The 15,127-nt window shown below is 33.6% G+C and overlaps 1 protein-coding gene across 1 annotated transcript in view; it reads right to left on the bottom strand.

Moving 5' to 3' along the window:
- Window positions 1-15,127, bottom strand: part of LOC145276934 (diacylglycerol lipase-alpha-like) — a 285,454-nt gene that overhangs the window by 149,672 nt on the left and 120,655 nt on the right. The window lies entirely within an intron of this gene.

Here is a 15,127-nt window from a genome sequence, read left to right as displayed (position 1 = left end):
ATTTGAAAATATTTATTCTCTTATTTTAATCAATAATTCTATTCCAACTTTCAATCAGAAAACAAAAGAAAAAAATTTCATAAACACATTATCTAATATGTAAAATTAAGTAAGTCTTTTCATTGTCTCTTTGTCATCGATCATTTTCTTTCTATAAAATCAATAGTTTTTCTTGTGGATCATTGCAGCATGTAATTCGATTTAAGCCTTTCCAGAAAATAATTTGTCCTCATCAGATTTACTTTCAAATGGACGCCATCTTTAAAACAGAGGCATAATATTGTATTCGTCGTCCATACAGGATCACTTCCCTTTGCAGTAAAATAATATTTTGGTAAAACAATAAAACAAAGAGACGCCATAGTTAAAAAAAAAACAAAAAACAAATGCTGGTAAATACACTACCAGGCAACGCCAAATAGTTACAGATAGATGTGGAATTATTGCTGTTTCGTTTCTGGCGATAATAGCATTGCACTATGAATTACACACGCTGTGAGATTTTTAGGAGATTGTCTTCTTTACATTTCTAGTCATCCCACATTCTTGGGATATAGTTGAATATATGCATATACAGATCTACATATAAGTGTAAACATATATATATATATATATATATATATATATATATAGATTCGTTGTTTATATATTTTATGTGTCCGTGGATAACTATTTCATTTATAATAATTAAGTATATATATATATATATAGATGTTTTTATCTGTTTTTGTTAGCGATACTTTCTTGAATAAATTCAAGTATTTATACGAAAGTGCACCTTTACCTAAATGCGTGTTAGGAATAATTTTCCTATTGACCAATCTGGTACCCCCTTAATGGGGAGCGGCATATATATTATTTTTTAAATATAATCATCCACTAACACGTGTCCCATCGTCCACGACCCATGGCTGGATTCGGCCACTCTGATGGGTCGTGGACGACGGGACACGTGTCAGTGGATGATTATATTTTTAAAATAATATATATATATATATATATATATATATATATATATATATATATATATATATATATATATGGATATAGATATATAAATAGATATTTATATAGCTGGAAAGCAGGGAAATGGAAGAGAGTTCTACAGGTGTGCAGTTCTAAGAAAACAAGATTCATACAAGCAAGCAAGCAAGCAAGCAAGCAAGGACAATTATTTGTTTGCGGTAGAACTTAGTTTGTAAGGAGGGATGAAGGATGATAGTTTTACACATTAAGTGTGGGTTAATTGTACATGCTCTGGGCAAATGTGTTGGGATATCCATCTAATTCAAAGAAAAAAAAAACACATGCATTTTTTCCACTGATTAGATAGGGTACGTTTAATGATGTTATTTTTTTGCTTATCGCTTTTGCTCAATCTTTTGGATAGTTTTATTTTTTTATTACATAAATTAAATTAGAACCTTAATGAGATGTGTTAACGTTGAAACGTTGCTTGATCTGTGTAGTTAACTCTCACTCCTCCAATGATGTCCAGCAAGTCACGTCACCAAATTCGGCCGTTCTAGACCTTGGTTGATCCCTTTTTACTCGGCAGTCACTCTGGAGAAGGCCCTAGGCGTTGAAAGATCCTGTCCGGAAAACTACTGCTTCCTCCACATTGTAAAAGATCAAAAGAGCAAATCGTCCAGTATTGGTCGTCAAAGACTATATCACTGGAGAGCAAAGGTCATTTAAGACAAAACAAGAAAGAATAATGCTTTGATGATTGGCTTTTTTGGATAACAATATTTATTCATAAAATAAAACGATTACATTTTGATTCTTCACAAGTCCTTAGACCCTTAATATTCGTGTGTGGACGACATCCTTTGATCAGGTAGAGCGAGTTTCAAGTTTAGTTATTCACCCTAAGTCTGAGGGTCACTTTCTCAGCAACGTGACATACAGCTTAGTCATCAACGCTAAGTATGAGGATCAGTTTCTTAACGACATTACATACAATTTAGTCATCACCCCTAAGTTCAAGGATCAGACTTTCAAGGATACAGTCCAGTGAAAGGAAACAGAATGGTCTGAACGATTTTCAAGTTTAGTCGTCAAATCCAAATTTAAGGGTCAGACTTTCAGCATCATGGAGTTAGCAGGCGAGCAGAGCAGAGTCTTTCAATCCAGTCCAGTTGAGTCCCTCTTTGTTTTCTGACTATCATCTTGACAGCAAAGTCTTCAGAGATGCCAATGACCACCTTGGCTGAGAAGACCAGACATAGTCCAAACAAAAAGGCATTATTTCAGTTATTGCAGAAAATCAATTTTCCAATTCCCAAATCTTCCAGAACGTTAATTTATTGCCAAATCCTACTTAGGTTTATTGCCCAGAGGATAACTTTGAGTAAACCCAACATATTTCATAACCTTTTTTTCTTTTATGACTTCTATGAACAATTAGCATAGTTTCAGCCATTTCTTTCTCTCTTTTCTTTTTTTTTTTCATTTTTTTTTTTTTTTACTTACTTTTCCACCATCAACGTTTGTCTTGGTAAAATATCAACACTTAAAAAGAAAAAACACCAGTATGATCACATTTTAATTAAAACTCATCTTTTATATATATTTTTAAAACTTCACTCTCGCATTTGTTCTTTTTTTATTGTGTGTGTGTGTGTGTGTGTGCGCGCGCGCGTGCGCGCATTGCTAGTTGTTTTTGTTTATTATAATAAGACTAGCGGGGGGGGGATACCCGGCGTTTCCGAGTGTTTGGAGGTGTGTGTGGTCAGTTGAGGGTGGGGGTGTTAATGAAAACCTAAGAATAAGCGAAGTAAAAAAAGAAAACAGAAAAACGAACGTTAAAACTTATCTGAAAAATAAAGCGGGCGTTGGGGGGGGGGATAATCAAAACAAAAATCACACAAACAAAACTAACGTAAGGCAAACGAACGATGTTAAATGTAAAAATCTGAAAAACAAAAACAAAAAAGAAAACAAAAACGAACGTTAAAACTTCTGAAAAATAAAAATCAAAGAAAAAAACACGTGAAAAATGGCTTAAATAAGCCTGTTTCAATATTAAATTTAAAAAAATCGGTGGGTACCCGGGTGTTTTTGGGTGTGTGTGGTCGTCGGGGGTGGGGGTGTTAATGAAAACCTAAGAATAAGCGAAGTAAAAAAAAAAACAACAGAAAAACGAACGTTACGTGAAAAATGGCTTAAATAACCCTGCTTCAATATTAAAATTTAAAAAATCGAAAAAAAAAAGACATCTCACACCACGATTCGAACCCATAACGTTTAGATAATGACCCAACGCTCTAACCAACTGACCTAACATGACGGACATGAAATTGTGTCAGTTCTTCAAATATTTAAACTAAATCAGGTTATGACGTCGTCTGACGCATGCGTAGATAGAACTGATCTCGTCATGAGAGGACGGTTTTTGCTGAGCCCCCCCCCCCTGTAGAAAGTGTTGATTTCAGGGTGTAAAAATTAACCTTCTTGGCGGGCGAAGGATGGGGCTTTCATATGAGACCAAGTTTGTCACTTTTTGTTCAGTCTGTCGAAAGATTTTCGCAGACTAACAAACATACACACATACATACATACACACATACATACGTACATACATACATACATACATACATTCATTTTCGCTTTTATATATATAGACTAGCGGGGCTACCCGGCGTTGCTCGGGGCCATATAAACAATGAGAAAATTGAATTTGGTTTTGTAATATATTTGTTATTCTTATGAGAGAGGAATTTTGTATGTTTATGTATCATTTGTTATTTCGAACAAAAGAATATTTTACCTACATAAGACGGGTATTACACATATGAAATAATTGTATCTTACCTAGGGTAGGTCATTTATAGCGTGTATATGAAAGGACGGGTAATATACAACACATTTATCTCATCAAATCCCAAGTGATGCCAGGTATTTTACTAATATATATTCTTGCCTATTTCATTCAATCCCGGGCAACGCTGGGTGTTTTGCTAGCATATATCTCAATCAATCTCATTAAATCCTGGGTGACACAAGGTATTCTGTTAGTATATATTTCAATCAATCTAATTCAATCCAAGGCAACGCCAAGTATTCTGCTAGTATATATTTGCATCTATCTCATTACATCCCAGGCGACTGTGTATTCTGCTTGCATACATTTGCATGTATCTCATTGAATCCAGGGTGACTCCTGGTAATCTGTAAGTATATATGTGGACGTATCTCGTTAAATCCCATAATTCTTGGATTGTTACAAATTTCGACAATTTAATCCACATTATCGCTCACCTGTCTAAAATAATAACTTTGAGACATTGTCTTGGCTGGTTTTTCATTACAAACACATCATCCAAATAACTCACATTTCATTATTTTTTATAATTTTTGGATATGTTACTAATTTCAACAACCATGTCACATGATTTAACTTACATTATCGCCGCCACTTTGACTAAAATAAAAACTTTGATACATAGGCTATGGTATGTTACTAATTTCGACTATCACTTTTCATGAATAAATCCACATTATCGCACCCTTCTATCACTAAAATAATAACTTTTAGAAATGGTATGGCTGGTTATTTCATTAGAAACCCACCAAAGAAGTAACTCACATTATATCATTTTTCATAATTCTTGGAAATGTTACTAATTTCGACACTTATTTTTAATGAAGTAACCAAAATAATCGCGACCTCTTACTAAAATAATAACTTCCATACATTGTCTGGTCTGTCTACTTCATTACGAATACACCAATAAAATAACTCACATTTCATCATTTTTCATAATTTTTGGATATGTTGCTAATTTCAAACGTCATTTTTTCTTAGTTCAATCACATAATCCCTCTCCTCTTACTAAAATAATACCTTTGAGACATTTCTGGGCTGTTTATTTCATTAGAAACACATCAATAAAATATATCACATTTCATTATTTTTTATAATTCTTGGATATGTTATTGTTAAGTTTGCAGGTTGAAACAAGTAACGTATAAAGCAATACAAATGACGACTCAACAAACAAAGGTAGATCAAATAAGAAGTGTATTAGGAAAAGGTATATTTACAGGATATTTACATAATGGTGTCAAATAAGAGAGTCTTTGCTGGAGAAACATATCTGCTCTTGGCGGCCTTTGCTAGCTTCTGGTGAACACACACTCAGACTAACTGAGTCTTCCTATTTATGTGTAATTACTATCCACATATGCAAATGAATGTGTGCCACCACAACAGTTATGAATTTCAACCATCAAATTTAATGAGTGCGCACATCTAATCGCCCAATTCATACTAAAATCATAAATTTGCTACATTGACTGGGCTGTTATTTCATTATAAACACACCAATCAAATAACTAAAACTTCATTTTTCATAATTCTTGGATATGTTACTAATTTCGACAATAATTTTTCATGAGTTAATCCACATTATCGCCACCTCCTATCACTAAAATAATAACTTTCAGACATTGTATGGCTGTTTTTATTTTCATTACAAACACACCTATCAAGTTACTCACATTTGACCATTTTCCATAATTCTTGGATATGTTACTAATTTCGAGAATTATTTTTAATGAAGTAACCCAAATAATCGCCCCCCCCTCTTTAACCGACACGATCCCCTTCCTCTTACAAAAATAACAACTTTGATACATCTTCTAGTCTGTCTATTTCATTACGAACACACCAATTAAATAACTCACATTTAATCATTTTTCATAATTCTTGGATATGTTACTAATTTCGACAATCATTTTCCATGATTTAACATACATTTTCGCTTTTATATATATATATATATATATATATATATATATATATATATATATATATATATATATATATATATATATATAGATGTATCACACATCAAACCACAGTAGAAAACAAACTGTGATTTATAAAAATAAATTACTAATTACTCCCTCGGGCAATGCCGAGTAGTAGCCCTGCTAGTTTATAAATATGGCTGTATATTTGTATAATTACAGGTCAACAGTTTCCAACACTGTGAACAACTAATCCAAAATAATTTGATTGATCTTCTCACACCAAAGAATATTTATGAGAACCACTTTCCTCCACAAAATTTATTCATAACATTTGTTTATTAAATATATCCATGCAACTCTATAAGAGATTCTGCATCGATCAATCTGTCTCAGTTCGGTACAAACTAGCATTTTCATCACTACACGTGCAGTCTAACTAGTAGCATCTTTCTTTCTTATATATAAAGTAAAATAATATGTAGAAGAATGTGCGACCAATTCAATACGGCAAACTAACTTATTTCCTTTGATTTAAATTAAGGGTCCGCCATTTTTAAACACAACGTAATTGCAGATGATTTTTTTTTTAATTAAAAATACATCTAGCATATATTTTACTAGATCATTTTTTATAACTTTTGGAATTCATACCAATTTTTACATGACACGTAAGTACATAATAATCGTTTCACCTGAAATGCGTTGATTTAAAAGATCACCAATCTACACAAGCACCAATTTTATTTTTGCAAAACGGGTTCCTTTAGACATGTAATTTATAATAAGAGTTCCTATTTACAATGCCTCCCCACTGGACATAGTTAGGCATTAGGGTCGTTTTTTTAAGTGGAGAAAAAGAACAAAAATTAAAAATGTCTCAGTCGTGAAGGATTTCTCCTCCACCGAGAGAGAACAAGAAATTGAAGTGCAGCAAAAATTTTGAAAAGCGCTGCTGTAGATAAATGAAATATATAGAGGGTATCTGGAAAATCGATGGCATAACTTCGAAACCATGTTCTATATGTTTAAATATTAATAATTATAAAATTTTGTGAACCGTCCAGGCGTCCTTGCTTGCTTGAATCTTGTATTATAATAAAGTCGTATTTCTATCTATTTGTTCAGAATTTGATTAATATGTATAAAAGGTAATTAATTTTTTTGTTGTTTAAAGCCATAGATATAGGTAAAATATTTTCGCATGTTTTTTTTTTCCTTATAAGGAAAATGGTTTCCATAATGTTTTATTGTTAAAGTGTTTTTTATTCAATAAGTCTGAAGAAAGGCTGTTCTTGTGAAAATTTTCAAACGACATATGTTTGAATTTGCCCAAATCGTCTTGAAAGAATTGTAACTAACGATGAAATACACTATTTGTTGCTATCAACCCATTCTTTGAAGTCTTGGATTTTGTTAAAACAATATATGAATGCTTAATTATGAAATATGATAATTTTGTAGCTTACAATTTAAGTCATCTCTTGTTTGGCTTAAAATTTATTGGTATATGAACGATTGCTGAATTATATAAACTCAGTAAAATTCGGAATACCATATATATATATATATATATATATATATATATATATATATATATATATATATATATGTGTGTGTGTTTCGTTAAACAACAGTGACAATTCATATTTGTTTCTTTTGATGGGCCAGTGTTTTAACGTTCTGCTTCAGTATATCTTATTCAATTTAGATAAACAAAATTACCGTAAGTCGCTACAATAAATCTACTGTTTCAGTCTTAAAAGATGTCATCAGGCGACAATATATCTTTGGTCTTACTCGAGACCAGTCATTTAATAAAAATGAAAACAGTATAGAAAGAGAAAAAAGAAAAAGGAAAAAGAAAAACTTTTCTTAAAATTAATCGTCTAGACATGTATGATTTTTTTTTTTAAGAAAGGAGACGATAGTTTAATCAGTTATAATGAAGGATTTGATTAATATGTACAAAGGTACACTGTTTCCCAAATTAATTTTCATACTGAAACCAGAAATTTACACATTTGTATTCCAGCATGATTTCTATATATACTATTTATTCAAAGGGAATCTACATTCAGGGAATAACGCCATTTGCATATTACATTAAAGAAAATCTATTTTAATAATTAGGTCCATATTATTAATTTGTAGGGGACTAGGATATATAAATACCCCAATCCCGTTACAAAAGAATAATGAAACGAATGGGAATTGAAGGAAACAAAGACTCAATTAATGGATAAGATAAATGTCGTTTATTTGCTGTTGAAAGAAATGAACGTTTTAGTTATAACATGTCCGCGCGTATGTAACCCATGTTCGTTACAGGACTGGTGTTGTAGCAAGAATAGGAAATGTGTTTTCATCTCAAGTTCGGGTCACTATTGTTTGTTCGCGCGTGTGAAGAGAAATAAATGTTGTAGGAAAATTTAGAATGGTAGTCCAGCGTGCAGACAAAGAAGAGGATATTAGAGTTGTCATCAGTTAGTAGTCAGCGACGCGAAGGTGTTCTTAGTGGCCAGTAGTAGATGTAGAGAGAAAGAGTGAGAATGTATACATACAGTCTTTAGCTCGTGCCCCATACATAGAAAGCGGAAGTGACGTCGTCCATGTGCTGTGTTCGTGTTCGCGTGTGTGAGTACATGTGTATACGTAAGTGTGTGTGTATATATACGTGAATGTGAGTGTATGTACGCGAACGTGAATAAGTGTACATGTGTGGACGTGGGCGCGTATGTTTGTGTGCGCGTATGTATATGACAGCTTGAAATATGAATGTGTGTTTTGTGTGAGACTTGAAAAAGGCTCGTACAAATTATTTGTGGTAATAAAATTGTCTTCATTGTTCCATTTAGAAATATTATTCAAAGTTGATTTATTTAATTTATTTTTAGTTTAAATCATATTCAATTTATTTTCAATTATTATCAGACAGACTATACCAATTGCCTTTAAAAACGGAAGTTTATTTATTTAAGCCATGACAGTTATTTTACCCTTTAAGCCATTTCTGTTCTCCTAACACCAAACGGAACTTCCATAAACAGAGTTTCTTCACGCAGAGATAGGTCAGTTCGAAAGTCAATTTCTAAAGGTAGGTACGGGCAATTTAATGGTTGCTTCAGTAGGGGGTATGGTTTTTAACGCCGACTAATCATAAGAATCTTTTTAAATTTTCGATTACTTTTTTTATTGTTTTTGAAAGATTATAGTTTACGGTTAATTTCTCCAAAAAAAAGTGTGTGAAATAAAAAATACATAGAATAATTTTATCTCAAATCTGAAAAACCTTACATTTCATGTAAAAATTCATTATGACAAAGATCATGTTTACATTTTTCTTGCCAGAAAAATGTAAGTTTTCTGGAATTATTTCCAAGTTACTTATTAAGTTAAAGTCTTAAAATAATGAATTAATACAATAAATGTAGTTAACTTTTGCTAAAAAAAAAAAAAAAAAAAGTAATAATTATCCAAAAATGTGACACTGGTAGGAGCGACACTTGTTTATCGTATCAAAAAAAAAAAAAAAAAACTCTGGCGGCAAAATTCAAATATGTATGGAAGGACAAATTAGACATAATTTATTTCTTTATTTAACATTATTCCGGCATACCGAGCGACTTTTTTTTTTAGTCGGAGACCCCCCTCCTTCATGTAAAAATGCATAACAGATAATCAAATTAATTAATTATACTACTGACAATTTATTCATTAAAAAAAAATTAGCACCATTATTTATTAATATTAATACAGAATTACAATTGGTTAAGAAAACAATTTATAATTATTGAAAAAATTACACACTAAAAAATACGTGAAATTTAAAGTTGATAAACACAGATAGGCGGGTAGTTGGAGAGGAGGAGGGTGGGCAAAACAGACTGGTTTTCTTTTCAAGTCTGTGCATCCGTACTTACCGACATGGAACGTTCGTATACTTTTTACCATTTTAAAATTAAATTATTTTTCTATATTCCTGTTTTTCAATTTTTTTTTTACTTTATTTTCCCAAATTATATGAACATTATCTTACGTTGATGATTATACGTTCATGCGTGCAATGGAAATATTAGAATCTTACATGTAAAGATTGCGTTAAAAATGTAAGCGTAAAAAAAAAGTATAAATAATTTTTGTAATTATAATTTTTTTGCAATTATAATTTTTTTGTGCGAAAATATTAAATATAAAATGCTTAATTCAATGATAATATTGGTAATTAATTTTTCTTCGAGTTATATCGATTTCGTTCATACGGACTTTAGGGGCTTTTCTCGTAATGTTCCTGTAAAAATGATTTGATTTTTTTTATTGTTACAAATTACGATGCTTTATTTACCTAAATAAAGCAAAAATAAATTCTTGTGTTTTTTATTTACTACTGAAAACCATAACTTTAGTAAAGGTATTTTTTGTTTAAACAAAATAATACATTTTCACTAAGATTTTAAAAATCTAATTCGTTCATTATATTCCGCGATCATTATTTGATAAATACTGAAAATTTCATTAAAATTGGTTAATTTCTTGATTTTTGGTGAATTTTTAAGTAAAGGGAGGGGTCAAAATATTTATTCATTTTGAGCATCGACATTCATTTTGCACGTACCTATAAAGGACATCCAACACACGCCAGCATGTAAAATGAACGTCAAACTGATAATGATGATGATGTCGATGACGACAACGATGATGATTAGGAAATCTTCTAGTAGAATCTTCAAGATAGAGGAGGAGAAACATGCGACCTTAATGCTGATAAGAATATTAAGGAAATTTAAAAATAAATATTTACAATCTATAAAATTCGATATAGTAGTAGTAGTAGTAGTAGTAGTAGTAGTAGTAGTAGTATCAGTAGCAACATTACCGGAAACCTGCAATTGTAAAGAGTTCTTGCAGAATTCTCCTCCTTTTTTTCTCTTTTAATCTATGAGATGGACAGAGTACTTGCAAATTAAGATAAAGTGTTGCATATTGTGAACCTGCCAGGCAATCAGCAGGATTCCGCAACCGAACACCGAATCAAGATCCGTATTTTAAAGAACCTAATGAAAGGTTATATAACAAGACAATGGTGAAACTTAGAAGAATTTTTTTTTTCATTGCTATTATTCAAGATCGATTTACAAGTAAATATGGCTCACAGGTAACCAATTTGTAATTAAGGGTCAAAATAGCATCTGGGTTAGAGAGAGAGTGAGAGACAGAGAGAGAGAGAGAGAGAGAGAGAGAGAGAGGGGGGAGATAGAAAGGTGAGAAGGAGAGAGAAAGGGGAAGAGAAGAAAGAAGAGAAAGAGAGAGAAAGGTGAGAAGAGAGAGAATGCAGTTTTTAGTGAACAAGAAATACAGAGAAGATAAAGGTTCTTATTGAACGTGAGAGTTCAAATGAGTTAAGTATATATACATAGCTATACTAATGTTTTTAGATCAAATAGTTCTCTTTAGAGATAAAGTAAACCGATTTATTTTAAAGTTATTTTAAAGTTATTTTAAATAAACAAGTCTGTTTTGCTGTGCTAAGAAATTTGTCTCTAAAGAGGCCATTAGATTTAAATATTGGTATGTCGATGCTAACTCTGGTTTTGTTAATGAAGGTGCTGTGTGAGTCCAGGACTCTAAACAACGAGAACAATCATGCTTCACTAATATTCATATTCATATTATATGACACCTAAATCCCTGATGCTACCAGATCATGCTGTCTGAAGATATCGGCTTCCTGAATTAAATGCACCAACCATCGATGTTATTGCTTCTTTTCGTTTCATTCTATTTGCAAAACTCAATCGTGTTCTGCAAAGCTACAAACAAAACAATTTTGCTCTAAAAAACAAGCAAACTAAACACCATGATGAAACATTTGAAGATATAAAGAATTTGAAGCATAAAAACGCTTTGTCAAAATGATTGTACCCGAAAATGGATGTATATGCCGCGAAAAAAAAAAACTATGGAACAAAACGCCACGTACGATTATTTGAAGATATAAAGAACTTGAAGCATAAAATCCTTCTTTTTTTCCCCCCAAAAAAGAGTGGATTCGGAATTAAATCCCGTGAAAAAGGTCAATATGCCGTAAAACAAAAACAAGCAACCAAATATCTTAATCAGCAAAGTTTTAAAAAAAAAAAAGGAAAGAAAGATAATGTCTCAAACAGAAAAGTTTTTTAAAAAAAAAGAAAAGAAGGAAAAGAAAAACATATCAATCAGTATAGAAAGAGGAAAGGAAAATAAACGAAAGAAAAACTTTAACATGCCTGGATATCTCCCACTCTGCCGTAAGAACTCGGACAGACATATGCACGGGCTTGGAGTCTATATTCGTAACACCCTCCCTCTGACTAGAGAAACAAAACTAGAATCAGACGACCAGGCCTTTATGTGCTTCAGACTAAACATGCAACATAACATTAGCAACTTGTATTTTCTCTACCGCTCTCCCTCAACCCAGGATTGTACCCTAATAAACAAAGTCTCTGACAGCATAGATATAGCACTCTCCCTCGATACTAGCGCACAAGTACATGTATTTGGTGACTTCAATGTCCACCACAGTAACTGGCTTGGATTCTCTACTAACACAGACGTAGCTGGTAACACAACACATGGCTTCTTTATATCTCATTCCCTATCACAGACTGTTACATTTCCGACATGTTTCGCAGACCAGCAAGATCAACATGCCTCACTTCTAGATCCATTTCTGGCCACAGTTCTCAATGATTGTACAACAAATGCCCACAACCCACTCGGGAATGCTGATCACGCTGTGATAATGGTAGAAATCGCCCTAAATTCTCGTCCTAAAACTGAAGACCCACTGCTCAAAACAACGAGGTATTACAAAATGGCTGACTGGGAAGCCATCAGGGAACTCATCAGAGATGCCTCCTGGCGAAATATCTTTTCTCTTCCAGCTGAACAGTGCGCAAATGAGACCACTGAATGGTTCAAAACTGCAATTGAAGCACATGTTCCCACACGGAAATTCTATAGCAAGCTCCACTCTCCCCAATGGTTTACTTCTACTTGTACAGCTGCAGACTCAACCGACATAAGTCCAGTTCAAACAGACAGAAATATATAGAAGCTAGAAATAATTGTAAGAAAGAAATAGCGACAGCTAAGACAGAATACACTGAAATCACCGGAAAATGCATCGAAGCACAGAAATTAGGAGCCCGTGATTTTTGGAAAATCTACAACAGTGTAGTAAATAATGGGCAGTCAACGATTCCTCCTCTATCAAACAATCATGAGGTTGCATGCACGGCAACCGACAAGGCTAACTTGCTTGCCAGTATGTTTGCCTCAAACTCCACATTGGACCCAGCCCACCAATCCCTCCCCGACTTTCCTTTGCGGACAGATGCCATACTAGATGATTTTAAAATTACCCCTTCTCAGGTACATGGTATCATAAAAAACCTAGACACCTCAAAACCAAGTGGACCCGATCTCATCCCGGCTGTGCTATTAAAAAATGCTCTACTGAAGTTGCTCCAGTTCTCTCCAAACTTTACAATAAATGCCTTAAAGAATCTTGCTTTCCCGACTGCTGGAAAACCGCTTCCATGGTACCAGTTTTCAAGAATTCTGGTGAAAGAACTGACCCATTAAATTATCGTTCCATTAGCCTTCTCACGCTTTTCGCCAAAATATTTGAGTCCTTAATTAATCAAGCTCTAGTCCATCACCTTACAGCTGCTAAACTCCTGACTGACAAACAATATGGATTTAGGCAAGCCCGTTCCACAGTAGACATTCTAACTGTAATCTCTGAATGTATATACTGTTCACTAGACAAAACAGAGGAGGGTAGAGCGGTAGCCCTCGATATATCTAAGGCTTTGGCAGAGTGTGTGGCACGATGGTCTTCTAAGGAAAATTAGATCATATGGTATCACTGGAAGAATACATAATGTAATTAAATCATTCTTAAGTAAGAGAAAAATCCAAGTCGTCCTCAATGGTCGTACATCTAAACAATATGATATAAATGTGGGAGTACCTCAGAGGTCTATTCTTCGACCTTTATTATTTCTGATATTCATAAATGACCTCCCTGATAAAATTGTTTCTGAGATGGGTATATTTGCTGATGACACCACTCTCTATAACAGGCACGAGGGAAAAACAAATGAACATATATTTAAGGAAATGGCAGAAACACTAGAGGATAACGTACAATCTGTAGTGGAATGGGGACAAAAATGGATGGTCACATTGAATGCTGCCAAGACTAAGTTTGTTTCCTTTAATAATTACAAGAAACCTTCTCTACCACCAATAGCAATGGCCAAGAACACTTTATCCAAAAGTACTTCTTTCAAACTCCTCGGCCTAACATTTACAGGGAACATGAACTGGAATAGATACATTGAGAGCATTGCCAAGGCTGCTGCAAAGAAGGTGGGCTCTCTCTACCGTGCTAGAAAACTACTCATGCTTGAAATTATCCTACAACTCTATAAGGTCACCATTCGCCCATGTATGGAGTACTGTTGTCACATTTGGGCTGGTTCATCTGCTGCTTGTCTCTCACTCCTGGACAGGGTTCAAAAGAGAGTCGCCAACCTGATAGGTCCTGAACTGCCATCTAGGCTTCAACCTCTGTCCCACTGACGAAATGTTGCATCCCTCTTCCTGTTCCACAAGTACTTTAATGGTGAATGCTCTGATGAACTACAAGCACTTGTACCCCCCTCAGGTCTAGGTGTAAGAAAGCCTTCTACTCCAATAGTTTCTTCCCCAGAACTGCTAGACTTTGAAACTCCCTTCCGGGATTCTGCTGCTTTTGTACTGACATGCAGAAGTTCAAGTGTAATATGAACAAACATCTTGCTACTCATCTCCCTTCATAATGGCCCTGCAACTTATGTCCCCGATAGTATCCCCCTACTTCAAAGTGGCACTGTGCCTTGGTTGGGGTCCAGATTGTCTTGTCTAAAAAAAAAAAGTCCCATTATGGAAATAAAGTGAGGGATATTTTTTTAAGTTCATTTGGTGGTGGTGGTGGCGGCGGTGGTGGTGCCGATAGCAGTATTTGATTTACAATTTGTTTTCTTTCTTTCCCTAAAAACTTGAAATGGTTTCATCCAGCAATTTTTTTTTACTTGTTAACTTTTGTGTGACAGGATGGATATTTATATAGAAACGAATAAATACACAATGGTTTTTATTATAGAATGGAAGATACTATAAAGTTATAAACTTCTAATACAGGATTTAAGGTAGTCATATCATAGGCGATCAACTATCTATGGCTTGTGCATAACTATATATGTATGCTCCCTCCACCCTTTCATGGGCTAGGAAATGTGGTAAGTACAATCACTAGTTGAATAGAGTAGCTGATATC

Source organism: Euprymna scolopes, chromosome 5, assembly GCF_053919585.1.
Source record: "Euprymna scolopes isolate OS-2025 chromosome 5, ASM5391958v1, whole genome shotgun sequence".
NCBI classification, from domain to species: Eukaryota; Metazoa; Mollusca; class Cephalopoda; order Sepiida; family Sepiolidae; genus Euprymna; species Euprymna scolopes.
This window is presented reverse-complemented; position numbering and strand designations above follow the sequence as displayed.